This window comes from Pelobates fuscus, chromosome 7 (genome assembly GCF_036172605.1).
Source record: "Pelobates fuscus isolate aPelFus1 chromosome 7, aPelFus1.pri, whole genome shotgun sequence".
Classification (NCBI taxonomy): Eukaryota; Metazoa; Chordata; class Amphibia; order Anura; family Pelobatidae; genus Pelobates; species Pelobates fuscus.
This window is the reverse complement of record NC_086323.1, coordinates 143312596-143340173: the sequence shown is the minus strand read 5'-3', so window position 1 is coordinate 143340173 and position 27578 is coordinate 143312596. Positions and strand designations below refer to the sequence as shown.

The 27578-nt window shown below is 38.5% G+C and overlaps 1 protein-coding gene across 1 annotated transcript in view; it reads left to right on the top strand.

The window, feature by feature from the left end:
* The window catches only part of CPNE9 (copine family member 9), a 367849-nt gene that overhangs the window by 25743 nt on the left and 314528 nt on the right, over positions 1 to 27578 (top strand). The window lies entirely within an intron of this gene.

The window sequence follows — 27578 nt, the reverse complement described above, 5'->3', positions numbered from 1 at the left end:
TGATACATCTCTCTCTTGGATCACATTCTACTTATTCTTTAGAGAGTAAGACTGCAGGTAGAGCTTTCAAAGTCCATTCTGTTATTTTGTATCTGCCTACAAACAATAGTAAGAAAGCTGGCAACCTATACTTTTCCAGGAGTGTTGGTGGGATCCTCAATGTATCACTTCAGACCCAAAATGCAATAATAAAGTGAACGAGCCACCAACACCAGTATGCTCTCTACATACATGGAGGTAATGTATGAAAAACACCTCTGCTGCAAAGTTCTAAATGTGAAATCATTTGCAGGAACATTCAACTAGTTTACCTTGTGACGGATACGCATTCAGAACTTTGACCCAGAAGTTCTTTGTACACATAACCCTCCAATGTATCACATGCTATGGAATTTGGTGGCACTGTAAAACAATCATTACAATTATATTGTCTTCCCATCTCTGACACCTTTTCTGTCCATAATCATTACCACATTCTATGCTCTACTATATATTCCAGAGGATTAAATTATTATTCCTCTGCTTTTCACTTTTGACATTCCATCTTCTCGAGATATAATTAACCATTTAACCGTTTAATTTACTATACCTGCCTAGAGCTCTCTATGCCTCCCACATTCCATATTACCAAGTGCTTGGCAGCTATCTCTCCAAAGCATCATACCTTTACCTACATCATATACTGTCTGAAGCAGAACTAATAATTTCCCTCAAACTTCACAATTTTACCCTATTTACTGAAAACACTACTGTTCCACCACCTAACCACTACAGATAACTTTAAAGGCAGACCTTTTCCCCTTCACATTGACATAATGTCCATGGTATAGACCTAGACCATGGTTGATCTTTGACTTGACTTGACAATCAAATCAAGTCTCTGAAAGGCTGTATGGGTAGTTCAGTGTGACTCTATAATTTTTGCCTTAATGAATAGGTGCTTGTGCCTAATCCTTCCTTTCTAACATATCAGCAGACACTACTTGAGATTTTCCTTATGTCACTCAATAAAGCTGAATTCAGTAATCACTTTTCTGAAATTACATAAGGCTTTTATAGCCTAGATTTGAAAAGGGTTTGTTACATATTCTAATCAAAAAATTGGAAAGACACAAATGACCAACAGCACAACATAAAAAGCAGCCCATGGAGACAGTAATAAGCTAAATCACCACCTGCTGGGGATTGGCTCCCAATAATATGAGAGTAAATCAGATTGACTTTCACACTGTAATTTCACCCAGCGTAATGGAGAAATTGTGGTACTTTGCATATACATTATATATCTAGGGAAAATAATATTGCTAAATTTACATATCATTTGGAATAGACTACTTAGTCTAGGTGTAACATCTGCTTGACTATGCCTTCCACAGTGAGGTAATGATCTTAGGTACTTGACCCCGCATTCTAGTGTTTTGTGTAATGTGACCACCGAGGTCAGGGGTAGGCAGTCTTTGGCACTCCCGATATTTTGGACTTCATCTCCTTAATGCATTCATAATGTATTCCACAACATCTGGAGTGCTGAATGTTGACTACCGTATATACTCGTGTATAAGTCGATCTCATGTATAAGTCGAGGGCAGTTTTGTGACCAACAATTGTGAAATATGCTATGCCTCGTGGATAAGTCGAGGGTAAAACTTGGGGCTATGAAATTCTGTGATTTTTAGAACTATATACACACTCATACAAACACACTCTGCATTATACACACACACACTCATACAAAAAATCTGCATTCTACACACACACTTATACAAACACACACACAAACACTCTGCATTATATACGCACACACTGTGTGTATATAATGCGGTGTGTGTGTGTTTGTATGAGTGTGTGTAGAATGCAGATTGTTTGTATGAGTGTGTGTGTATATAATGCAGAGTGTGTGTGTTTGTATGAGTGTGTGTAGAATGTAGATTGTTTGTATGAGTGTGTGTGTATATAATGCAGAGTGTGTGTTTGTATGAGTGTGTATATAATGCAGAGTGTGTGTTTGTATGAGTGTGTGTAGAATGCAGATTGTTTGTATGAGTGTGTGTGTGTATATAATGCAGAGTGTGTGTAGAATGCTGTGTGTGTGTGTGTGTGTGTGTGTGTGTGTGTGTGTGTACTGGGTGGGAGGAGGGCATTTTTATTATAATTTTTTTATTTTAATATTTTAAGTTTTTTATTTTATTTTAATATTTTAAGTTTTTTTTATTTTAATATTTTTCATTGTATTTTTTTTTATATTTGATTTAATTTTCGTCCCCCCTCCCTGCTTGTTAGCTTGCCAGGGAGGGGGGCTCTCACTCCCTGGTGGTCCAGTGTATGGGCTGTGTAGGAGGGGGGGCTGACAGTGAGCGGTTATTTACCTTCCTGCAGCTCCTGTCAGCTCCCTTCTCCTCCGTGCAGCTCCTCTGTCAGCTCCCACTGTAAGTCTCGCGAGAGCCGCGGTGACCCCGTGGCTCTCGCGAGACTTACAGTGGGAGCTGACAGAGGAGCTGCACGGAGGAGAAGGGAGCTGACAGGAGCTGCAGGAAGGTAAGTTAATGCTCTCTGCCAGCCCCCCAACAGGACCGCCGGGCTTGTAATGAGCCCGGCGGTCCTTGTCTGTATTATGGCAATGTAAGTTGCCATAATACAGACATTAACTCGAGTATAAGTCGAGTGAGGGTTTTTCAGCACAAAAAATGTGCTGAAAAACTCGACTTATACTCGAGTATATACGGTATACCTGACCTATTTTCTAACGTGGAACAGAACTTGCAGAATCCAATGATGACCCGGGTTATGCTCGGTGTCTTTAACCCCTTAAGGAAACTTGACATGTGTGACATGTCATGATTCCATTTTATTCCAGAAGTTTGGTCCTTAAGGGGTTAAACATACACTGATGCTGGTAGGGAACTGAGCTTCAGTTTGTTGAAAGATCAACCATTTATGCGACCATCTCTTTTTGTGACCAACGTATTTTAAAATGTGTTGTCTAAATAGCTGGCCTAATGTTTATATTTGTCTTATATTCATGCTCTCAATATTATCCATAGATTTGTAACACAGATCTTAACCATACCATTGCGCAATCAATAATAGTTGATGGCAGAGTCAACCCAACTATAATGTAACCACGTGATAAGCACATGGCCCATATACCTAGAGAGATGTATAGTTATATTTATTGATACTGCCGTCATTACCAGGGGTGTATTTGCCGCGAGGCAAACAAGGCATTTGCCTTGGGCGGCATTTTTCAGGGGGCGGCAAAAAAAGCCGCCCCCAAATGCCCAGGGCAAATGCCTTGTTAGCCTTGCGGCTAACAAGGCATGCTGGGCGGCCGGCGGGCTGCTGGGAAGTGCGGGTAGGTGGGCGGCCGGCGAGGGAGCACTTCCTCTGAGCGATCTGCTCAGCTCCCTCGCGCGCCGCAGAGTGAGGCTGGGAGCCGGAATATGACGTCATATTCCGGCTCCGCCTCCCAGCATCACTCTGCGGCGCGCGAGGGAGCTGAGCAGACCGCTCAGAGGAAGTGCTCCCTCGCCGGCCGCCCACCTACCCGCACTTCCCAGCAGCCACTGGACCACCAGGGAGACAGATATCCCCCCCCCCAGCTTTCCCAAAGGTAAGGAGGCTGGGGGGGTTAAATTAAAAAAAAAAAAAATGTATTAAATATGTGAGTGATTGAGTGTGTTTGTATGTCTGTTAGTGTGTGTGTGTATGTCTGTTAGTGTGTGTGTGTGTGTGTATGTCTGTAAGTGTATGTCTGTAAGTGTGTGTATGTCTGTTAGTGGGTCTGTGTGTGTGTCTGTTAGTTTGTGTGTATGTCTGTTAGTGTGTGTATGTCTGTTAGTGTGTCTGTGTGTGTGTCTGTTAGTGTGTGTGTGTATGTATGTGTGTGTGTGTGTATGTCTGTATGTGTGTGTGTGTATGTCTGTATGTGTGTGGGTCTGTGTGTGTGTGTGTTAGTGTGTGTGTATGTCAGTGTGTGTGTCTGTAAGTGTGTGTCTGTTAGACTGTGTGTGTGTCTGTTAGACTGTGTGTGTCTGCTAGTGAGTGTGTTTCTGTTACCTAGTGTATGCGTATTTGTCAGTGAATGTGTGTGTGTGTGTATTTAGAAGGCGGGACGGGGGAAGGGTTCGGTGGGGGTGGCGCGGGTGGGGGGGGGAGGGTTGGGTGAGGGTGGCGTGGGTGGGAGGGGGGCGCCTGAGTTTTGTCCTGCCTAGGGCAGCACAAAACCAGGATACACCACTGGTCATTACCCACTTTAATGCTGCTTGTATTTCATCTGAACCATATTTGATTTATTCGGAGCTTACCCCAATGTAACATTGTGTGTCTGTAGGTTTGATTTATTTGGTTTAAGCTGATTTTTATTAATAATCATGACTTGTAATATATATGTAAGCTTCAGCAGGCCCATGTTTTAATCAGGGAAATATCAAAAAAGTAATAAGATAGATCATTAAATACACACTGGTCAAATCATCCTGGGGTAGGTGAGTGTAGGAAGGTTTCCCTGGGGGAGGTACAGGTATATAGATGGCTTTGTGCCTTTATATTCCTGAATAGATATGTGACTCAGGGGCATAACAGTGCTTAATGCTCTAAAGCCTCAATGTTCATACAGTATGTATGGATTTGAAGTATTGTTGAGACGTTGCCAATAAAATATGTGAAATCAGCATATTTTTAAATATACTGTTATATTTATACCTGTGAACGTCCTGTATTATATGCTGAAATGATACACTCTCAGGGTAACGGGTTAATTAACAGAATGGGAGATTCTCAGATTCTTGGTTGAATGGCAGATTAACTTGGCTTCAGATAGATGGAGCACATTCTTGCGGTATAACGTTTATGAGGCTGACCTTTTTTTGTTATTTTACACTATCAATATTTTTTTTAAAGGATCACCTCAGTGTTAAAACCAATATTTAGTTTAGACATTTAGAGAATCCCTTTAACCTAATCTCTTTATCCAGTGGCAAGTCCTCTCTCCACTACTCTGCTCTGCCCGGGGGAGACTGAAGTGCTTTAGGGATTTGGAGTGTCCCTTGAAATAGCAGGGCTCATTTCTGATCAAGTATAGCAGACTCAGATATGCAGATAGTTACATTTTGAAAAGTTCGACGTTCCATGCAAACCATTTAGTAAGATGTTTAATGAATGGCTTCTAGAGGATTATTGCAATTTGAGGCCAGCTTGTTTGCATTGCTAATTTTTTAAATAACATTATTTTGGTTAAAATGTTTTGTTTTTTAGCTATATTTCAAAACTAAGATTAGATAATAAAATCAAATCATTTTACATGGTAGACGGAAATCTTACCTTTTTTTTTTCACGTTGTGGCACATCACCTTGGAGATCCTTTGGTCAATTTCTCTTACAGGACTGCATCAAGTCATTCATATTTTTGAACTGTTTACACTAAATGGTCACATTATGTCACCCCACAAATGATCTATTTTATGCTTGAGAATTTTCCATTCTACAGCACAAAAGTATTCTGCTTTATCCATTCACCATGCTAAGCATCGTACGAGTTGGAGTGCTACAAAATCCGAGGATTTAACTTTTTGGAATCCTACATCATGAGACATATTCTGTAAAATTTTAGTTCCTGACCGTGCACCCTGACACTTCACAGCAGAATTTACTGCCACAATTTAGAAGTCATTGTTCCCTTAAGGTTTGCATAATACACCAATCTCCAAGTTACACAATAAGGGTTGGTTTCTCTGGTTAGGGATGAGGTTCTTTTATTTTTTTTTCCAAGTACATCATGGTCTCAATGGTGCTAAGTTATTATTTTTGGAGAGTAGCTGGTTCTTGGTATCCTCCGATGCCCACCACTCTTGTTCATTGTTTTTATTATGACAGACTCATCATTAACAGTGAAATGAGCCCGTATAAGAGATGCTTGTAGATCCATAGATGTTGAGGGACACTGTCTGTAGTGTAACCATTACATCTCATGAATTGGTTATAGTGCCTGGAGTCCCCTGACACTGCTCCTCCATTAATTGTCAAGCCACAATTTTGAGTGGTTTAGCACTAATAAGCATCCATTACTCTTGGAATATTTATTTTATTTAAACATTTTTTTAATTTTTTTTCCAATTTGCATTTTTTTTTTTTATTGAGATGGTAGCGTACATTAAGCACATAACAATTCATGCTCATAATTGCAAGTTAATAAAATGAAAGGTAATCACAGCTAGAGTTGTGGGTAAAACCAGCCTAGAGAAGAACATCTCGTTTTATAAAGTAAGACAAGACAACAAAATATGCTAAAATCTAACAAAAGGACACTTAGACGTGTATACTGATATAACATGCTTCACTTAAAGTAAGAAAAATGCAAATGAAGGCCCCCAGTGAGGCACGATAAAGAAAATAGTCCAGTATAAATCAGCGCATAGGGAAAACGACTTTGCTGGTACAGGCATAAAACTAGTTGAGCATGCACATAACAAAGGAAAATCCTAAACTGATAGTGTCAATCAATGGACATATGCTCATAACCTGAAGAAAGAGAACTTGTTATATGGGTTGGAACAGGTTCACTCAGGGTTTGATCCCAAGTAGTCAATTCCGGGGCGAGACGCCAAGATCAGGGGCCTGTCCTGGAAGATGTCTCTATCAGCCTAAGAAAATTAACAACCAGTCCCCAGGCGTTAGGGCGGGCAGGCACACCATGCCATGTAGTCTGTTGGAATAATTTTAGTGTGGAAGTAACTAAATTTGGTTTTCAAAGTAGTAGTTTAGTTATTATTTTTGACATTTATATAACGCCAACTTATTCTGCAGCAGTTTACAATATTATAAAAAGGAGAAATTTCATGACAAATAGGATAAACTATTACAAATTTTGCTAAGAGCAATTGGTTGGCGAGGCCCCTGCTCGAGCAAGCTTGCAATCTAGAGTTATCCTGTATGTGGTCGCAAAGTCGTCAGAAAACTCTTTTGATTGTGGCATTATTCATTGTTTAAGCCTGTGTTGTGAAGAACAGGTACTGATTGCGACATTTAAAGTTTGTCTTTGTTTTATAGTGATGAACCTGCCAAACTCAAACCTGATTGCCATCTCTTTGATTGGAATATTTGACTCAAATTATTTCAGAAGTTTGGACACTTTGATCATTGTTTATTTAAATAAAATTTTTCTTACAGTTGAAGAAAATAAACCAAGAAAAATAAATAGGGTAATAAAAATATCAGTACCATGGGCAAAAACATTGGTGAAATCATTCTGAGCATTACTGATAGAACAAGGGAAATGATGTAGTTTGGGGCTAGAGGCAGTAGTGGGGGAATTATGGAATGTTGTGTTGGGCTAGAGGCAGTAGTGGGGGAATTATGCGATGTAGTTTGGGGCTAGAGGCAGTAGTGGGGGAATTATGAAATGTTGTGTTGGGCTAGAGGCAGTAGTGGGGGAATTATGGAATGTTGTGTTGGGCTAGAGGCAGTAGTGGTGGAATTATGGAATGTTGTGTTAGGCTAGAGGCACTAGTGGGGGAATTATGGAATGTTGTGTTGGGCTAGAGGCAGTAGTGGGGGAATTATGGAATGTTGTGTTGGCTAGAGGCAGTAGTGGGGGAATTATGGAATGTTGTGTTGGGCTAGAGGCACTAGTGGGGGAATTATGGAATGTTGTGTTGGGCTAGAGGCAGTAGTGGGGGAATTATGGAATGTTGTGTTGGGCTAGAGGCACTAGTGGGGGAATTATGGAATGTTGTGTTGGGCTAGAGGCAGTAGTGGGGGGATTATGGAATGTTGTGTTGGGCTAGAGGCAGTAGTGGGGGAATTATGGAATGTTGGGTTGGGCTAGAGGCAGTAATGAGGGAATTATGGAATGTTGTGTTGGGCTAGAGGCAGTAGTGGGGGAATTATGGAATGTTGTGTTGGGCTAGAGGCAGTAGTGGGGAGTTAGGGGTATAGTGGAGTAGATAAGGGGCTAAAAAAAAAAAAAAGAAATGCAGTTTTATCCTCTTTCCCTGAGGCTTACATTTGGCCAGGGAGAGGGGAATCCTGATCCCTGGTGGGACAGTGGGAGATGTAGCTTGTCAGAGTGCTCTCAATGACCACAGCTTGTCTGTCAGAGGCTCAGCCCAGCCTCAACATTGTTCATAGCCGCACTGTGTGTGAAGCAGGGATATGACATGTGTTATGTCCCTTCCCCTCCAAACAGCCTCCGACATGAACACTGAGCCTGAGGATGGGCTGAGGTAAGATGCTGCTGCTTGGCCGCGCTACTGTAAGGGGGAGAGAGAGAAGCACAGACAGCAGGATGCTGGGTTTATTATTAGCCCCAGTTCCCTATTCTGGGTGGGCTAATAATAATAAATGGCCCAATTTAATTTTTTTTTAAGTATTTAATAAATTGGGCAGGCTAGATGGTCTGAATGGTTCTTATCTGCCGTCACATTCTATGTTTCTAATTTAGACCTGAGGCTTTTCGGGGGCTGAGGTAAGATGCTGCTGCTTGGCCGCGCTACTGTAAGGGGGAGAGAGAGAAGCACAGACAGCAGGATGCTGGGTTTATTATTAGCCCCAGTTCCCTATTCTGGGTGGGCTAATAATAATAAATGGCCCAATTTAATTTTTTTAAAGTATTTAATAAATTGGGCAGGCTAGATGGTCTGAATGGTTCTTATCTGCCGTCACATTCTATGTTTCTAATTTAGACCTGAGGCTTTTCGGGGGCCCACTCAGGGCTCTAGCACGGGTCAGCCCCCTTCTGCCAGTGCTGCAGGCACCTCCTTCTGCCTCAGCTTCCTGGTGCCTGGCTGCAGAGCACCCTGTGCAACAGCCCAGGATCAGTCCTGAGTAAAATTGCACTTTGCAGATTGTATACAACAGCAAAGTCTTTAATTTCCTCAGAGCCCTGGGAAGCTCCCTTATAAGTATCATTTACCAAAGTTTACTTGTGATACTGCTCAAGAAAACAAATAGAGGAAATTTGTTGGGCCTACTATATCTTTCTGTGGGACCATATTTATATAAAATGGCACCTTACAGTACATAAATGGGCCCTCCACAGAAGGTGTGGACTTTGTTTAACTTTGGATCAATGTGTTTAGTATAACAGTGTGATTGTTTTCAGTTTACTGAAAAATATTTTCTTATCACTGTGATAGGCCAAAAGCAGTCAGTCAGCTGACACTCTCTGCCAATCAAAGCCACCAATTGCAGCTCAATATAATGCTTCCTTGTTAGCCCAAGCCACACAAAAGGGATGAGCTGCTGGGGACCCTCATTTAGCATTAAAACATAACATTAAAAAAAAAACTGTTTAACCCTGATTGGAAGGATGGCGCCAGTGGATTCCAGACACTATTAGTACTTCAATGAGATGAACCAGCTACAGAGCCTAGAATGTCCCTTTCAAAGGGTTGCTGCAAAGGGAAGACATATGAGGATGATTGCCATTTAGCAGTATGTACTATCTGCTAGAAAACAATACTGGCAATTAACACATTAATATATGGGTTTTCAAAGCAATGTGAGATGCATCACTTACAGGTACATTGCTAGCAAAACCTGCAAAATGATTTATTATTTATGTTCGATGAACAACTTCAAAAATAATGATGGCATATGCCAGAAATAGACAGACTGTTTTGGCACAGAGGAATAGTGACGAGAAGGGATGCCTATTGACAAGAGATTTTTTTAGAGTTTTTTAATGTTTTTCCACAACCACAAATTGAGTTCATTTTGGTGGGAATCCAATAGGTTTTAAATAATAATTATTTTTGGTTTGAAGATAATTTTTACCTCCAAATATGTGGAACAGTGATGGACACTAGATTTGCACCCAGTTATGCCAATCTATTTATGTCCTTATGCAAACATGAATATGTATACAGTAGGCGTGACTGGGATGCAAATTTGGTGCTCTATCGCCGTTATATCGATTATATATTTTTTATATGGAGAGGAAGTGAATCTTCCCTCTTAGACTTTCTTAATTTTTTAAATATGAACAACTGGGGCATTAAATTAACAAGTGATTTTAGTAAAGCACATGTCAACTTTTTAGACCTCAACATTTATGTGGAAGGAGGCAAAATTAAGACCAGGACCTTTTTTAAAACATTAGATGTGAATAGCTATGTGGAAGAGGGCAGTTGCAATTTCTCTCCCTGGCTGAAAAGTGTACCTAAATCTCAACCATTAAGAATAAAACATAATTGTACAGAGGAGGAAGAATTTAGAAAACAGTCCCAAAAAATTCTGATTGACTTTAAAGATAAGGGTTATAAAGAAGAACTTCTAAATAAAGCTTTTGATGAAACTATTATAAAGGATAGAAACAAGCTTTTAATCTCTAATAAATTAAATAGCAAAGATAGAGAGAACCACATTTCATTTATTTGTGACTTTAATTGTAAACATCATGATATCAAAACATTTTTGAATAAAATGTGGCCTGTACTTAAAAAAGATGGAACTTTAAACTCTATACTCCCGGAAAAAAAATATATAATCTATAGGGGAGTACCTAGTTTGAAAATTAATTTAGTACAGGTAAAACAGATTTCCAGAAATTTCTCTAAGGAAGAAGCAGGTTTTTATGGATCTGTGAATTGTAGGGCATGTGTAAATACTAAAGATAAAAAAAGATATACTAAAGAATATATACACCCACAAAATGGAAAATACATTTCCCATAAAACAACTCATTACATGTTATTCAAAAAGAGTTATCTATGTAATCACATGTACATGCGGCCTGATTTACGTGGGTAGAACCACAAGGGCACTACATGTGAGGATCCAAGAGCATGTTCGTAACATCAAACTTGGATTCGATAAACATAGTCTTTCCCATCATTTTAAGCTTAAACACAATAGGGACCCAAGTCAACTCCAATTCTTAGGCATTCAGAAAATTGAGATTAACTGGAGGGGAGAGGACCTTATTACTGCAATGGGCAAGTCAGAAATGAGGTGGATATTTAATTTACTGTTATTTATATTTATTTTTATCTCCTATACGAGCAAAATCTGATTTGAGGGACAATCTATTACATACTTGGACTCACGAGCATTGTTTACCCTTAATGCCAATATGAAAAAATGAAGAGACGCCAGTAAGTAGCACGGTGACACAGACATCAGAAGTGACGAAAGGGCGTGACGTCACTTCCCCGAAATCGGATTGGTGAGTGAAACCAGCTGCCGATAAGACACCCACACCGTCTGCGTGCCTGATTGGACAAAAGATGAATAGTAGGACGAATCAGGAAAGGAGACATGGATTTAAAAGGAGGAGATTAGATGAGATTTGACAAACTTTGATTGAGAAAGCCCGAGGAAAGTGCGAAACGCGTCTCGATGCAAGCAAGCTCCACACAAAGACATTTTTTTAATTGTTTTTTTATATGTATGTGTATTTTACACTCCAATAAATTGATCCACTGGAATTTTATAGTCCTACTGGCTGCAGACTCAATCTACCTCCACAAGAAGGTCTACCCCCCTTTGTGGGTAACAAGCTTTTTACCCAGAGCCAGGTTACCTATATTGGCTCTGGAAAAGGTGAGCATATTATCATTTGGTTTAATCACCCTTGTATATCATCTAACTTACTGCACTATAAGCAAGTCTCCTTGTTTCTCTTTGAGCATTCAAAGAAAGCAAGAAGAGAGAGGGTGTTACCCTAATACACCAAAGTGATCGTGATTTGAGCCAGTCCTTATCTTGGCTCTTTATTTGTGAGTTTGTTTTATTCACATTTTTATATTGGTTGTACAGTACATACTTCACCAATAGATTTTTCTCTTTTTATTTTTTTATATATCGCCATTGGATTAATTGGTACCCTTATATTAAGGGGTAAGTATTATCTTTGATACAGCGCTCCACTTCAGGGATTTATGGTGGATGTTTTCTTTTAACTTCCTCTTTATTCCCTTTTTTTCTATACCTTAATACCTGGTGGATTAGAGAGAGCTACACAAGTGTTTTAGCGGCTAAGAGATTGGCATTTCAAATTGTTTTACCTTAAGCGCCTACTTTTATACGCAGAGCACTTTACCACAGAGGAATAGTGGCCTGTGAAGCTTAATGAAAGGACAGGAGGAGACTTTGCAGAATATTTTGGAAATGCCTCAAAAGTACACACTAATAATACAACAGAATTGAATCTGCACCTCGGCTACAAAAATATGGCGTATGCTTCACAAATTTAGAATTAATAATAGGGTTAAATTATGAGAAAAAGTTTGTTTCCAAAGTACAGTAGATAAAGAAACATTACCTGGTGAAACGTGGACCCAAGATCTATGGAAAAAGAAAAATGGCTTATAGAAGTATGTGCATTTAACTCACGCTGGCACTTAGATAGTTAATAATATGATGAGTTGCGCAATAAATACAGGGCAGAAAAAAAAAATGCTTTGTTTTCTATTTCAATAAAATTATAGAATTCTCTTCTATGTCTCTCCGTGCAGTTTGCATGACGGGAAAGGCATCCCAAACGTCAGTTCGGGGAAGGTGTAAACGAATTGCAATGTGAAAAACGCCGCTAGAATTCATACATTGCATTAATAAATTATAAATCATCCAAGAAATATATCCATAGTAATCATTTCTGAGAACCCTGCAAGGGAAATTTTACTTTGAAAAATGCCATTCCCAGGAGGCATTACACATACAGGTTGAATGCAAATTGAAGCTATTAACCTTTTACATGCTGGTCACACATTGCATGATATGTTTATAGAGTGTTAGCTCCCTGGGGCAGGCTAGGTTTCTGCTATTATCACTAATATAACTGAAATTCTAATATGTCATCGGCTCAATAATAAATATGATAGTAATATCAAAGTATTTAACCAGTTAAGATCCAATCCTGTCTCTAGTATTCACTGGTTTTAGAGATTTACAGTGCTATATTTACCAAAGTGAGTATTGGAAGTAAATTTAAATCTGAGTCTTGCTTTACATCAACTATGCTTCCAGTACAGATACTCTGGACTTCAATTTGAAATTCACTTTGAATTCTTGCCCACAAAAACAGCCAAGTTGGGCACAAGTTTTAGGAGTGGAATTAGCATAAGGCTTAGGTGGAGAATTAAGGAAACACAGGTACTTTGGATGCAAAGTGCTAAATATTAAGGTTTTTGTTGTTGTGATTAGACCTTACTTGAATTGTACCTGTTTTTGCCTACATACGTTCTCTCTTTCTGGGTGATTCCACCCCTCCCTTCCCCGCTAGCTGACACTTTACACATTCCTATCAGCACCTCATCATAGTTTCTGTCTGCTCCCATTATCTCTACTTCCCTGTTCTCTATAATTTTTCAAGCAATTTCTACTTTTTTGGGGGCTTGTCGTCGTGCCTCCTGATCTTTGCTGAATTACATGTTGCTCCCTCAGTGACGCTTTCTCTCACATAAATGTGTAATAACGTCTCATAAATTAGTAATTTCTCTGGTCAAATCTGAATCTCCTGGTGGGTCGACTGTCAAATGCAATCAGCATTCATACCAGAACTTTTCAGAAAGTCTCTCTCACCTTCACCTGCAGCTCCAAAAGACAAGCATGTTGAATTATGGAAGCACTTCCAGCTGTGAATTCCTGTCCTTTACCTCCTTTCAGAAAATTCTTCTATATGCTTCTGGTGTAATGAGTCATAGCTGAGCTGCCGATAATCTCTAAAGGAAACTTCTGCTTGTTCGGAAACTCAAATAACCCTCTTAACTTGAAAAAAAAAAAAATAATAATTCTGCTGCTTATTTAGTAAACTCAGAATTATGGAGATAATTGGAATAGGGGATAGCAAATTTGACATTAAAAACAGCTGAGTTCGTAATTTCTACAATAAGGCTATTTTTGTCTGATTCGTTTTTAACCCGTAGGGCACCAAAGCAAACAATGCGAATAGATACACTACAGAACTACTACAGCAACATTCCAATGTACATTTCAAATGTTGTCTTCAGATGGACTCCATTTTGTCCATGAAGACACTGGGAAAACAAATATGGCAGTTTGGAGTATACAATGTACAATATTACTGACATTTTTTAATGTAGCAGGTATTGGCTGTAGGGTTACTGGGAATCCCTTGCATGTGGTTAGAACTTCTTATTCTTCAACTATAAAGCTTTAACTTGCCGACGTGCTTTATATGTGAAGAGTATGTATTTTTGTTTTAAATTTTACAAAAAGTGCAATTTTTATAAATCACCCTTGTTTCAGCTGTTCTTATTACTTCCTGGTAGTTTAGCTCAGGGGAGCTAAACGCAAGAGGGAGTCATTGCCCTTAGCTCTATGTTATTCAGTTTTCAAACACACTATTTATTAGTATAATTTGTGCAAAGCTCTGTTGTAAACTAAGACACTTGGTGGTATGGGCCCAAAGTAGAGACTTTCACTCCTGAACAGGGAGTGGTGGGTAAGGTGGTAGATGTATACTTATTTTTGAGAATTGTCCGGAAATCGAAGTGACTTCAAAGTGAATTTAAAGTTGAAGGTCAAAGTAGATGTAAACATAGTTGACTTGGAGAATTTTGCCAGTCACCTATGTGTGCCTTAAATTTGAAACCTCTCACTATAGTGAATTACCCTGTTTGTGTCAAAAGATAAAAAATATAAAGATATTTGGAGTTTTTTTTTTTATTCAGTGCTACCTGCTGAGTCACTATGCTGAGGTCCTGCATGAGCGCAAGGGTTTTAAAATACTCAAACATTTCAGAATTCTGAGTCCTTCTTAACTTGCGCTACACGGCTAACACACGCAAATCTAGGATCCAGCTAAAAAAGTTAGGAGCCAGTTTTTTTTAAAACCTACAAAGCTTTAAATGACACAAGTACAATTCTTAAAGGGACGCTATAGTCACTAAGACCACTACAGCTTAATGTAGGGGTTCTGGTGTATATTGCCTGTCCCTGAAGGCGTTTCAATGTAAACACTGCCTTTTCACACAGACACCATGACAGACAGACAGATACACACACACAATGACAGACCGGCAGACTGACACACACATACACCATGACAGACAAGCAAACACACATTGACAGACAGGCAGACACACACAGACACATTATTGCATGTTTTAATAAAATCGGCCTACCCTGGGGTCCAGTGAGTGGCAGGCTGGGTGACTGTGTAGGTGGGTGGCATGCTGGTAGGTTGTGGAGGTGGGCGGCTGGCTGCACGAATAGTAGGCGGGCGACAAGGGAGCTGTGATGTCCCTGCCCTGCTTCCTCCCTCGTCATATTCCGGCCCCTGCCTCACTAAGCGGCGCATGAGGGAGCAGAGCAGGGACATCACAGCTCCCTCACCACCCGGCAACAATACGAGCAGTCTACCGCCCACCTCCACAACCCCCAGCATGCCACCTGCCTCATAGGTAACAAGCTCACATATCCCGGAACCAAGGCAAAATTCCTAGGCACCATGGTGACCTGGCGTCTGGAATTTGTCTAGCCCTGTTCTAAAAGCATTCTAAAGGCATGCAACACATTATGGGAGTTGTACTTCTACAATATGTGGGGATCTACCTTATGGGCACCCCTGGTTTATGTACTATAGCAGATATGTCAAATATAGGTTTTCGCTGCTCTGTCATTTATTTTGATTAAACGATTATTTGTTACACACACCCAAAAAATTATAAAAAAAATACAGAGTTAATTATTAAAGTGAGAATTTGTTGGGAATTCAAAGTGAATTTCAAATTTAAGGCCTCAGCCTCTAAACTGGAAGCATAACTGACTAGGAGAATATTTCCTGTCTGCCTATTTTGGTCTTAAATTTCAACTCCTCACAATTCTTACTTAAGTGAATAATCCTCCGAGTGTCCCCTGAAGCTACATATTATTAGAGTGGGTTCGCAATTGTTTATAAAAAATAAATAAATAACTCTTAAAAACTGTTGTGTGGTTCCTCATACCCGTTAGTACCCAGGGACATCATGACAAGTGGAATTCACTACTCCTATTCCTGTGTTTGTTGGACGGAAAGAACGGTAACTTGGTGAGGGCTGTTTGTTGCTTCTGCTCCTGATATCCACTCTCTGTCGGTGCGATGGGATGGAGGAATAATAATGTAATAAGCTAGAGACCCCATTTAAGGGACATGGGGATGGAAAGTCCTAGATTTCTAATTACCATCTACTATTACGTTTTAGCTATTTATTTATTTTTAACTTTTGAGGGTAAAATCCTCTGAACTTAAAAGGTCTCTTCAACCAAAGAATAGTGGTTTATGGTCAGTAGAGCCCTTATTGTCCTGGTCTTCTCCCTCAAAAGTAAAGCAATAAAGAATATAGCTAAAACTTAGCTGTATTCCTACACCAAGGCCAAATTCTTCCTCACTCAGACACTTCCCCACGCAGGAGAACAGTCAGGTTAGATTGGACTGATGGGAGAATATCAGCGGCAGGTGGAGGAGGGGGGCCGCCGTGCCATTGGTCGTCTTTCACCACCAGCATGACATCCGACATCAAAAATGCACAGAATTGACATAATCCAGCCTTAAACTCTTGTCCCGAGCTGGTTAACAACGCTTTATCATAATGAAACACTGCACTTGCAGACTCCAGATGCTTGGAGTTACTCTTTAATATCGTGTATAAGTTTACTCCATTTTGCTATGTGGCTAGCCATGCATCCAAAAGCCCACTTTACGATTAAATATATTCCTTGGACCCTAGACATGTCTAAGGGAGCTTTCAAAACTTGAAAAAATATAGAATGTAATCTGTATATAAACTACTGCTCTCAGCATAGTATCTTCTTCTAATCAAAATAGGCTCTAAAATATATAAGTAATATTCTGTATTGTAAATCGTTCCTATAAGTGAGTTATTGAATAAACAATGTAATCTTATATATATTTATTATGGATGATTAAAGAAGAAAAGAAAGCAGTAGTGAATAGGAACAGTTAATCATGAGGGATATTTCAGTGATCCATATTTAGGAAAAATAGTAGCTTCTATATTTATAAAGTGGGTCGTTGGAGTCACTTATTGAAGACATTCTCTCAAGGCATTCTCTTTATGGCAGGAAAGATACAAATTAGAATCTGCCCTGGTTTATAGAAGTGGGGCAAACTTTTGAAAGAAGACGACATGTCTTACTTAAATGGTTCTTTGGAGGAAATGACCTCGCCGATTTCTTCGAACGCCACGAACTACAACATCTGTACGTTCAAATCTCACTTTCTTAAGTCAATATCAAATGCTTCTCGTATTTAATTTGTTCTGAAAAGCCTTTTGAATTTAATTTGAGCGCTTATTAGCAAAGGATTGAAGGATTCCTTGTCTGATAATCACGTACAGTCAGACTAATGCTATTTTTAAAACCAATTTTGCATTTTTATGAGAAAAGCATGAAACGAGAATTAACTGATCGTATTACTCTCCGTTAATCTGAAAATGTTAGCAATCTTGAATTTATGTGGTTTTACATTAACAGATTTGTTGCTAAGCTTGACTGTTATATCTTTTACCGCTTATGCTGACAAATACTGAAATTCTTGAAATACAACGGTGGAAAGTGGCTAATGGTATACTACGGAGACAAGATTGGTCTCGGTAGTTAGAGGGTTAATAAGGAACCTTACACACAGGGAAAAGAATGAGAAACAAGGACTCCAGTGAGGATTTAGCAAAATAATAACTAAACAGGTTTTGGAGGACAGGAACAGAAATCTAGATAATGTATCTGGAAAACTTCAGGTAGATAGGATTATATCTATGGAGAACCTTTCAAGAAAGGGAGCTATAGTTAAAGGATTTCTATGTTAGCAGCAGCAGGACAGTGAAGGACGGTGCAGACATTGAAGAAAAGAGACTGGCACAGAGACGTGAACAGGAATCTGAGCTACGGGGAACCCTCCCAACAATTGGGTCTTCCACTGTAACAACTGCTCACACAGGTTAAATCCTAGGTTTAAAAGCAGTTGCTGTGATTTACAGCTGCCAAGCTGTATGAATACAGAATCTCTGGATCCACAGCTTGGTAAGTAATTGAAGCAAATATGAAAAGTGGATTCTCAAGAGCCTTTATCATTCAAGGAGTAAAACACTACAGAGGCTTTAGGAGTACCTAGAACTATATCAAGGTCAAGAACAACCTGCTTGCACCAGAATATGGATCAAAATCAGAACGACACTAGTCTATAGAAGGGGCAATTTTGATAACCAGGGTCAGCTACTAGGGAGATAATAAGTAATGTCCATTTCGAATGTAGAAAAACTCAACCCAAGTCAAGTGAGTGTTTTGAGACAATATTGTGACAGACCAAAGAAGCAATTGCTTACCAAGCTGTGGAGCTTGTTTTTATCTTTACTATATGGCACACTATGAGCTAGCCAATTGTAAACCATACCTAGATTTAACATTGTTCCTATGTCGTGCCTACAAAGTATTTATATATATATTTACTATTACATGTATTACATGTTCTATTTTTCCAGAAAGCATGATTGATTCTTTATTGTACCAAGCATGAATACAGATGTCTCTAGATCTCTCAGAGGGTTAGTTGCAATTAATAAACCATTCTGGGCACCAAGAACTCTATTAATACTGTCATTTATTTAGATTAAACGATTATTTGTTACACAGTTAATTATTAGCATAGAAGCACCAGTCAATTAATCAAAGGATTACCATTCTTGCCAAAATGCAGAGGTTCTCTTTATATAGCTGGGTGGACCACCCATACGCCAGGCACTGTAGCCTGCTCCAAATGTTGGATAATATAATAAGGGCTGGGGACTGAGCGAATGCCTACCTGCAGGAATTCCTGAACCACTCAATGGGATACCACGTAAAAGGGACATTGCAGCCCAGCTTGCTAACGTTTTTAGGGGTTACCTGCATGTTATGGCAGGTTTAGTTCATAAAAAGTGTTTCAAATGAAATTGGTACTTCTATAAATCCCCTTAGTAACACCTCCTAGATGTCAAGCAGACAGCTTGCATGGTTTCCGGCTTTACTTGCTTTGAACTGTAGTTTAAAACGGAATAATAGTTGGTATGTCCAACTGCTTCTTACTTGGACATCCCATTTAATGATGACTTCATAGGAGGAGGATAAGTGTTGCAGTGAGGGGGACTACCCTAGCACTGGAATAAAGTGGAAAGCACCAACAGCAGCATCTAAGAGAGTTTAATGAATGCTGTAAAGGGTTTAAGGAACACTATGATTACATGATTAACAAAATCAGATTCTTGCCTTACACATAGCAGCCATTGCCCAGTCTTCTGTAAAGCCCTACATTATGTAAACTGTTGGACTATATACTTTTAGAATCTTACCTTGAACTGTACCAGTGGTGGCTTACCATAAGGGGGACTTAGGACAGCATACCACTAGATATTTGTGGTCATAATAAATTTTAAAAAAATCTATTTCCAGTTGTGATAGAGTGAATTATTGACAAGGTTTCCCTTTAGGAAAAAGTTAACGTTCAAATTTCCATTATAAATGGTAAATGTACACCATATAGTTCTTCCACTACATAACTATCTAACTCACATAGATAATGAATGATGACTTATCAGGATAAGCTGTTGAGAGCAACTAGGCATGTGTCAAATTTAAGTTTTGTTTTTTAAATCTGTCCAATCAGAGAGCATTTCAGATATGATCAGTCCCTAGGGGGGAGTTTTGAAGTGCCCCATTTAATTTCCAGTGGTGCATCTAAATTGGATGCCAAGTGTACAATAGTTGAAGAGTCTTAAAATCTCATTAAAGACCATTGCGTACAATGTAGCTTAGAGGTAGTACATGAGTTGTACATTCTCAGAACTTCACCAAAGGAACACATGCAAAAAAGAATCAAAGAAAAGGAGAAAAGAAGAAAATATAAAGTGTAACACCCTCGAAGTACAAACTCACAGGAGTGCCTCAATATCAGCATCCTTCACAGATCCAATAGTAACATACCATAGTGACATAGTTACATAGCTGAAAAGAGACTTGTGTCCATCAAGTTCAACCTTCCTCACATATGTTGTTGCTGTTGATCCAAAAGAAGGCAAAAAATCCAATTTCAGTTTAAACATCTGTATGGACTCTGATAAAACCACCTCTTCAGGCAGATAATTCCACATCCTTATTGCTCTTACTGTAAAAAAACCTTTTCTTTGCCTAAATGTGTGACCTTGTGTCCTATGTATAGTCCTGTTTATGAATTTAAGTTTAACGATCCTCCTTCAAGCCTGGCACCATAGGGAAGAGAAATTAAACATAACACAGACTATATACTAAATAAAAGCAAATACTACTTGAATCAATAATGTTTCAAAGCCTTCAAGTCAGCATATCACATATGCAAGGGTCATGCAGGATCCCCATTCTGCAACGACAAGGTCTTCAAATCAAATTCCCCAAGTGGATACACACTACCTCAGGGATTAAGTATGTCCTCGGTGTAGTAAAACACCAAGAAAAAAATAAAACATGATTGTCATGGTCTATGTAGCCGTTAAGTAGTCCAGTCTCTCTTTCCAATTGGTCCTGTGCCACATAATTAGTAATGCTTAGTAATTCTACAATGTCATCTCTTACCTGGTCACATGATTCCGCTGTGTGATTGCATGATGACATATCCTTCTCCCGATCATGTGACTCCAGTGCTGCTTCTTTGGACACATTGCTTCGAATGACCACAGTTATAGGATTGGGAATCCTCGGAACCTGAGACATAGTTCTTTCAAAAGTCTTTTACACAAACACCTTAGACAGAGAGATATGCACTTTGTGAGCTTTGGTGTTAAGTGAATGACTGATAGTGCTGCATTCTGTATCAATTGACCCCAGTAGCACCCTTGTAATGTATGCATATTCAGATGTAGCTTCAGAGGCCCCTTTGGAGGTGACCACAGGTACATATTTGAGGAAGTTTTGCATAGCAATGTCACTTTTATAAAATTTCATAAAGCAGGTATATGATATGATATGGATTGTGAGTTTATAAATCAAAGCACTATCATTTTCATTGTTTAGTTTTGACACTGCATTTTTAAAAATAGTTTTATCACAATAATTTGCATTTTATATATATTCACAATGCTCTTACAACAGATTATTTAAATACACTTTTGTTTATGTAGCACTAGCAATATTTAATTTGTCTCCCATGTTGGAAGTAGTGTAGGACCCACGATATTTTGGTACTGTGAAGTAGTGGTGGACTTAACACAATATGGCCATATGGTGGAACTGAATCCCCAAATTTGTTTTCTGATATAGGCGATTATAGAATTTACACATTTATATTTATGTGTGTGCTGTTCCTTAGTCTGTATTATGTATACATTTTGGTCACTATGGCAGCACCATTCCAGCAAAATGCATGCTCTGGGTGTGCCCCCAGTTCCTTTTTGTCTTTACAATGTGTAGTGAGTGTCACAACACCTGTCCCTGATGTCCCCTATGATGTGATCATGGAAGTGATGTCTCTTTTGTGTTGTACACTCACTTGTCCCTAGCTTCCTGGTGCCTAATTATGACATCATATATGATATGGAACCCTTCCATTGGTTTTCTTTTAAAATTTAATTTGGTGCATTTTATTGATGTGTACATACTTGTGACCAATCACAAACCAATAAAGAGTACATATATTCTTCCTGGTAGTACTTATTTCCTTTCCCAGTCGTGGTTCTTGTTACCTGCCAGTGTGTTTATAGTGTATTTTTGACTTACCGTTTCCTGCCCTCGGCTTGTTTGACCATTCTTGCATGCTCTTAATTCTGTTATCCTAGACCTTGGCCTGTCTCTCATTTATCATCGGTCTGCTTGCAGACATTTCATTTATCTGTCATAGGCACCTGCCCGGCCACTCTAAAGGACCGTTATTTGTGTTCCTTTACTGTTTCCGTTAGGTTTGAGTGCTAGGGTATCTCCATTCCTGACAGAGTGTGAGTAACCGTGCTGAATTCTGTATTTTACTATAAACTTTCTCAGTTTGCTTTCTCTGCGCAAGGCAAGTTTCTTCTCCCCTGCTTTTCACCCATCTAATTTTTGCATGAACTAACACTAGCCATGTATGATAAACTAGGTGCATGCTCATGACTTTTGCAAAAAAAAAAAGGCAAAGGATGCTTATAGTCAGGGAGACAATATTCATAAACTGATTCTCTGCATCTCTGAATACAGAAAAGGAAGAACAAGTGTATAGAATTGATTGTATGTGTCCGTGTAAAAATGTATTTATATATATATATATATATACATTAGAGTCTGGCATCCGACCATCTTAAAACTTCATCAGCCGTCACTCAACTGCACCAATAGTCATCACTCTCTTAAAGGGGTAACACATCTAATATATTTTCAATTTGTTTTAAAAAAAAAAGCTAAAACTTGCTAACTTTTTGTAATAACTTAAAATAGCTTACAAATATATGAACATACAAAAAAATTAAAACTATATGAATTTTGAAAAGTTGATCAAGAATACATAGCACCAGAGGGTTCTGAAACCTCCACGATGGTTGCTAATTAGATGGTACAGCTTAGCCATAATACCCAAGTTGTACGTTTGCTGTGGTACAACAAATGCTGATAATCTCGGTATGCCGCAGTGCATTTTATAAAGCATATTAATCAGCGCCTGTACAAATATTTCTTGATCCCAGACTTCACAGGAAAGCAGACCCTGCTTCTATAGGATTTAATTTTGACTTCATAAAAGGATCTCAACACAAAAGGCCATCTTATGGAGAATGTGCTGTGAAGCTCAGAGTTTGGTCTGCAAGGAATTGAGGAATCAGTAGACTGGAAGAGGAAACACAATGTCCTTGTAAAGTAACAGAAAGGATAGTGGGTTCTGGAAATAGGAGAAAACTGAGTTATTCCCAAAGACCCCAAGGCTTCTTGAAGTTTCAGCAAACTCACGAGATTCTCTCACTACTTTAACAAAGTCAATGGAAAGTATTTCAGGGGTATCACACAAACACACACAGGTAGGCTAATGCTAAATATAGTTCCATTGTTGAAAAGAATGTAATATAAAGGGGATTGCTTTTTTATTTTATTTTTTTACAAATTAAAGAATGTAAGTAGTTGTTTTTTTTTTCTCTATTGTATTATTCCAAGTTCAAAAGAGGCAGAACAAAGTGCACACCAATTTCCAAGGTGGTGGACAAGGTGGTTGCCCGAAAAGTGCAGATCAGACATTAATGGCTGTGTGCAGAGTTATTTTGAGGGGACAGCAAATTTACATTGTTATACAGGCTGTACACTTACTACTTTACATTGTAGCAAAGTGTAATTTATTCAGTGTTGTCACATGAAAAGATATAATAAAATATTTACAAAAATGTGAGGGGTGTACTCACTTTTGTGAGGTACTGTATCTACGAGTTGTGGTGGGGAAAAAAGTGTGGATGCAAACCCCTTCCACCTGAAGTAAGTGCATAGTTAATACATTGCAAAACACAATTACACACACCAGTCAAGCCATAAGACTTGCTTTTCCCACAGAAATCTCACTTTAACAGTGCTCTCACTACTGCAAGGGATTCTGGGTAGGCATATGCAAATGAGCTCAACAAAGAACCACATGTTTGCCTCATAATTCCACTTTATACATGGATTTATAAATAAAAATAATGTAAAATGCACTGTTAGATATAATATATATTGTTTGTTTTGATCCTGATGAAAGTCCCAAGGGAGGACTGAAATATTGATATTTTTATCTACTTTTAATAAAGCACTGGATTTTTAATTAGACCGGAGTGCAGCCGGAGTGCAGAAACTGATTGTACACATTTATATTTGCGGTCTATGAATCTTTGCTGAATAATAAATACTTTGAAAATATTCACAGGGTTAACCTTCTTATTTGGGGGTTGTTCACTATGTGAACTGTCAGAAATTCTAAGTCAATTTCAAATTTTGGGTTAAAATAGGCAACAGATTTTTCCAAACTGGCCTTCAATTCCCAACAGTTCACACGAATAATGCAGAAATGAAATTCAAAGCCTCTGTCACGACTGTTACACAAAATCGAAACACTTGGCATGCATGATATTCTCTCTTGGTGAACAAATACTTCTACAGCTCTAAAACTGAGCAGAACCTAAAAACTTGCAATCCTGTGTTTGTTATCCCTCCTGGGGCAGATAGAACGTTCTCTTGCCAAGCATGACATTGAATTCCTATTCATTTGACATTTTTTTATTTGAAGAAAGAAAAATGAAAGCTTTCAAAAGTCAAACAAGACTTAATGTAAGAATAGGATCCAGAGAGATTAGCTTTGCTGCTGAATATAAAGCAGGCTACTTTGCGTTTCGTAGAGTACATGCTCAGCTCCGGAGCATAAGCTGGCTCGACACAATGAGATCTAATACATTCAAGGTAGAATTCACTGAAGTTTGATTAGAAAGTTTGTGACTTTCAATTCTGGGGGACGAAATTAATGTTTTGCTTGGTCCCATTTTGTGCTCACTCGGATTTTAACAAAATAAAGAGAATAACTTTGTAGAAACAAGTACAAATTGAAAAGTCGGTGTTACGTTGACTGCTGGGCAGAATAATTATAATGTCACTTAGTTACAAAGTTCTCCAACAAACAGAAACAAAAATCACATCCAGACGAGCAAAGGAGAGCTGCGGTCACGAAGGCTGGAGAAGGTAAGTATTAATAGGTGGCAAAGAATACTGAAACATCAGAAAATGAAGAGTTGGCGCAGGAGGACGAGAGAAGCGTGAAGTGGAAGGTATACAATGTAGACATATAGGACACAATAGGTAAGTGAAAATGAACTTGAAAGAAACAGGAAATTTTGGACTAAACTTATAATACTATATATACAACCTCCTCAGGGACCTTAAAATCAAATAACAATAACAAATATTGAAACAAAGCAGTCGAATAAACCCCACCAAGTCCCTTTAAATAAGGCTAATCCCTACGTCCATTGGTGGTTCAGTGGGCGTTATCTTTTATCTGTGGTCCTGATTGGTTCAATTGCAGCTCCTATTCATCTGTAGGTGATCCAAAATAATTTTCCTTCGTCCCGGCCAAAATTCAGGCACCTGTTGGTAACCGGAACCGGAAGTGCGTTCCACTTAGTGCATTAGTGCACGGAAAGTGTTAAAATACCACCATTTGAAATACCCTAGGGTATCTACTTTTTCAAAAATATATAGTTTGATGGGGTAAATTACATTGGCCGGCTTCAAAAATGTCCCAAATAGAACATGGGTGCATGATGACCAGCTGAGAAAATTCCAAGTTGGAAAACGGGAATGCGCACCCTCCAAATAAGGTCTTTTAGCCCCCAGAGAACCCCACACACCTATACATAGGGGGTATCACTGTACTCAGGAGATGTTGCTGAACACATATTGGGGGTGTTCCTTGGCAGTAACCCTTAAAGTTCTCCGTACATGTATTCTTAAATTGCTATGTGTGTCAAAAAGATCACCAATTATTTTTACTTTTTTAAATTTGGCATAGATTGGTGGTAAAATGGTTGCATGAAAAGAGTCAAAATACCCCAAGTTTAATACCTTAGGTTGTCTTCTTTTACAAATATATATACATGTGAAGGGTTATTCAGGGATTCCTGACAGATATCAGTGTTCCAATGTGACGTGCGTTTATTTTGAGAAAAAAAAAAAACGGTTTGGAAATAGCAAAGTGCTATTTGTACTTATAGCCCTATAACTTTCCAAAAAAAAGCCAAGAACATGTTAACATTGGGCATTTCTAAACTCAGGACAAAATTTAGAAACTATGTAGCACGGGTGTTTTTTAGACGTCTTTTTGGGCGGTTGTAGATGCATAACAGATTTTGGGGGTCAAAGCTAGAAAAAGTGTGTTTTATTACATTTTTTTTCATCATATTTTATAATTTTTTATAGTAAATTCTATGATATGATGAAAATAATGGCATCTTTAGAAAGACCATTTAATTGTGAGAAAATGGTAAATAATATGTGTAAGTACAGTAAATGAGTAAGAGGAAAATTACAGCTAAACACAAACACCGCAGAAATGTAAAAAGAGCCCTGGTCCTTAACGGTAAGAAAATTGAAAAATGGTCTGGTCACTAAGGGGTTAAAGAGACTTGTTGGTGGGGTTTGTTAAGCTGCTTAGTTTCACTATTTGTTATTGTTATTTGATTTTAAGCTCCCGGAGGAAGTTCCAAGTCTGGGACGAAACGCGTAGGACCATCTATTGCTGTTTTTATAGCATTATATAGGTGTTTATTCACCTTTTTAATTTACAATAAAGCTGCTGATTTTTTACTTTCGTCAATTGGAGTCCTGGCTCTTAGCAGCATATACAGATTGGAAAGAGGGATTTACGTCCCCCCAGCAACAACGGGGGAGCCACCCTTAAGCGCATGACATATCTTCATCTTGTGAGTGCATTCATTTACAGCGCACACTTCTAATTTAAAATTGTATTACACTATATTTTGTTTATGTTCTTTTTTTTTTCTATTTAACAGCCATATCCCATATGTTTTTCTTGTTTGAACATTGGTTAACATAAGATCATCTCCTGGGAAATGATCTTTGGGAGGCTGTCCCTTTTGATTCAATAGATAAGCATATTATATACTTGTTAATCACTACATTCACATGCACATTGCGGTGAACAATGATATTTTGTCATTGTTTTACATAGTACCCTATTATTTTTTATTCATGTGTCTTTTTGTATTATGTGAAATCTAACAGAATTTAAAAAATATGCCCATACGCATTACGTACAGTTACAAACTATCTGTACAATAGAATATAATGACAGCTGCTATTGAGACGGTGAAAAATACTTATAGTTTGCTCAGAGCCCTGAGTCCCTCTCATATCCTCCCCGGCTTCCAGAACCTAGCTATGAATATACATCATTGTTGTAGAGTATGGAAGAGGGCAGCGGCATATCATTTCCAGTTCTTCTGCAGAGATGCAGAACACAATGCAACCTGGGCAGAGAAGTAAATTTTTCTGCAGAGAAAAGCATATCTTTGCATAAAAAGAAATGTAGTAAGTTGTGTATTTGGCATTATTAAAACAAACTAGAAACAAAGTCACAGACTCCTTACTGGTGTCCTAGAGCCAGTCCTCATTTGACTCTTCAGGGAACTTTTGAATTTTTGGCTAAACTAGCCCACAATAATTGAAACCATAATTTCCAGTTTGGCTATTTTTGCTGTAATACTTACCTTTCTGTTGTAAATGCAACACAAATGCTGTTATTTTTCATATCTTTTTTTTTTAAACATATTGATGCGTACAATGACTGTCTATTATACCGATACTAGCATAGCTAAGTTCTTTGAAGTCCTACCATGATACCACCAACTTTTTGAAGTATCAATGCGATGTCACATATACGAATCCTTTGATCTCTTTAATGGTGCCTACTATTTTTTTTTATAAAGCACAGTTTTATAAAATGTACTACAGCAGTAGTTCTGACAGGTAGGTACCAAACAACTCATGAATTATATTTCACATGATTCTAATCTAGCCTGTTGCTCTCTACAATCTGAGAATCAATGGAATTGTAGTTTTGCATACTTGCAGGGTTGCATGTTCTAGAAGAAACACTGGCTCCAGTCTCTGGGCAAAGATTGTCA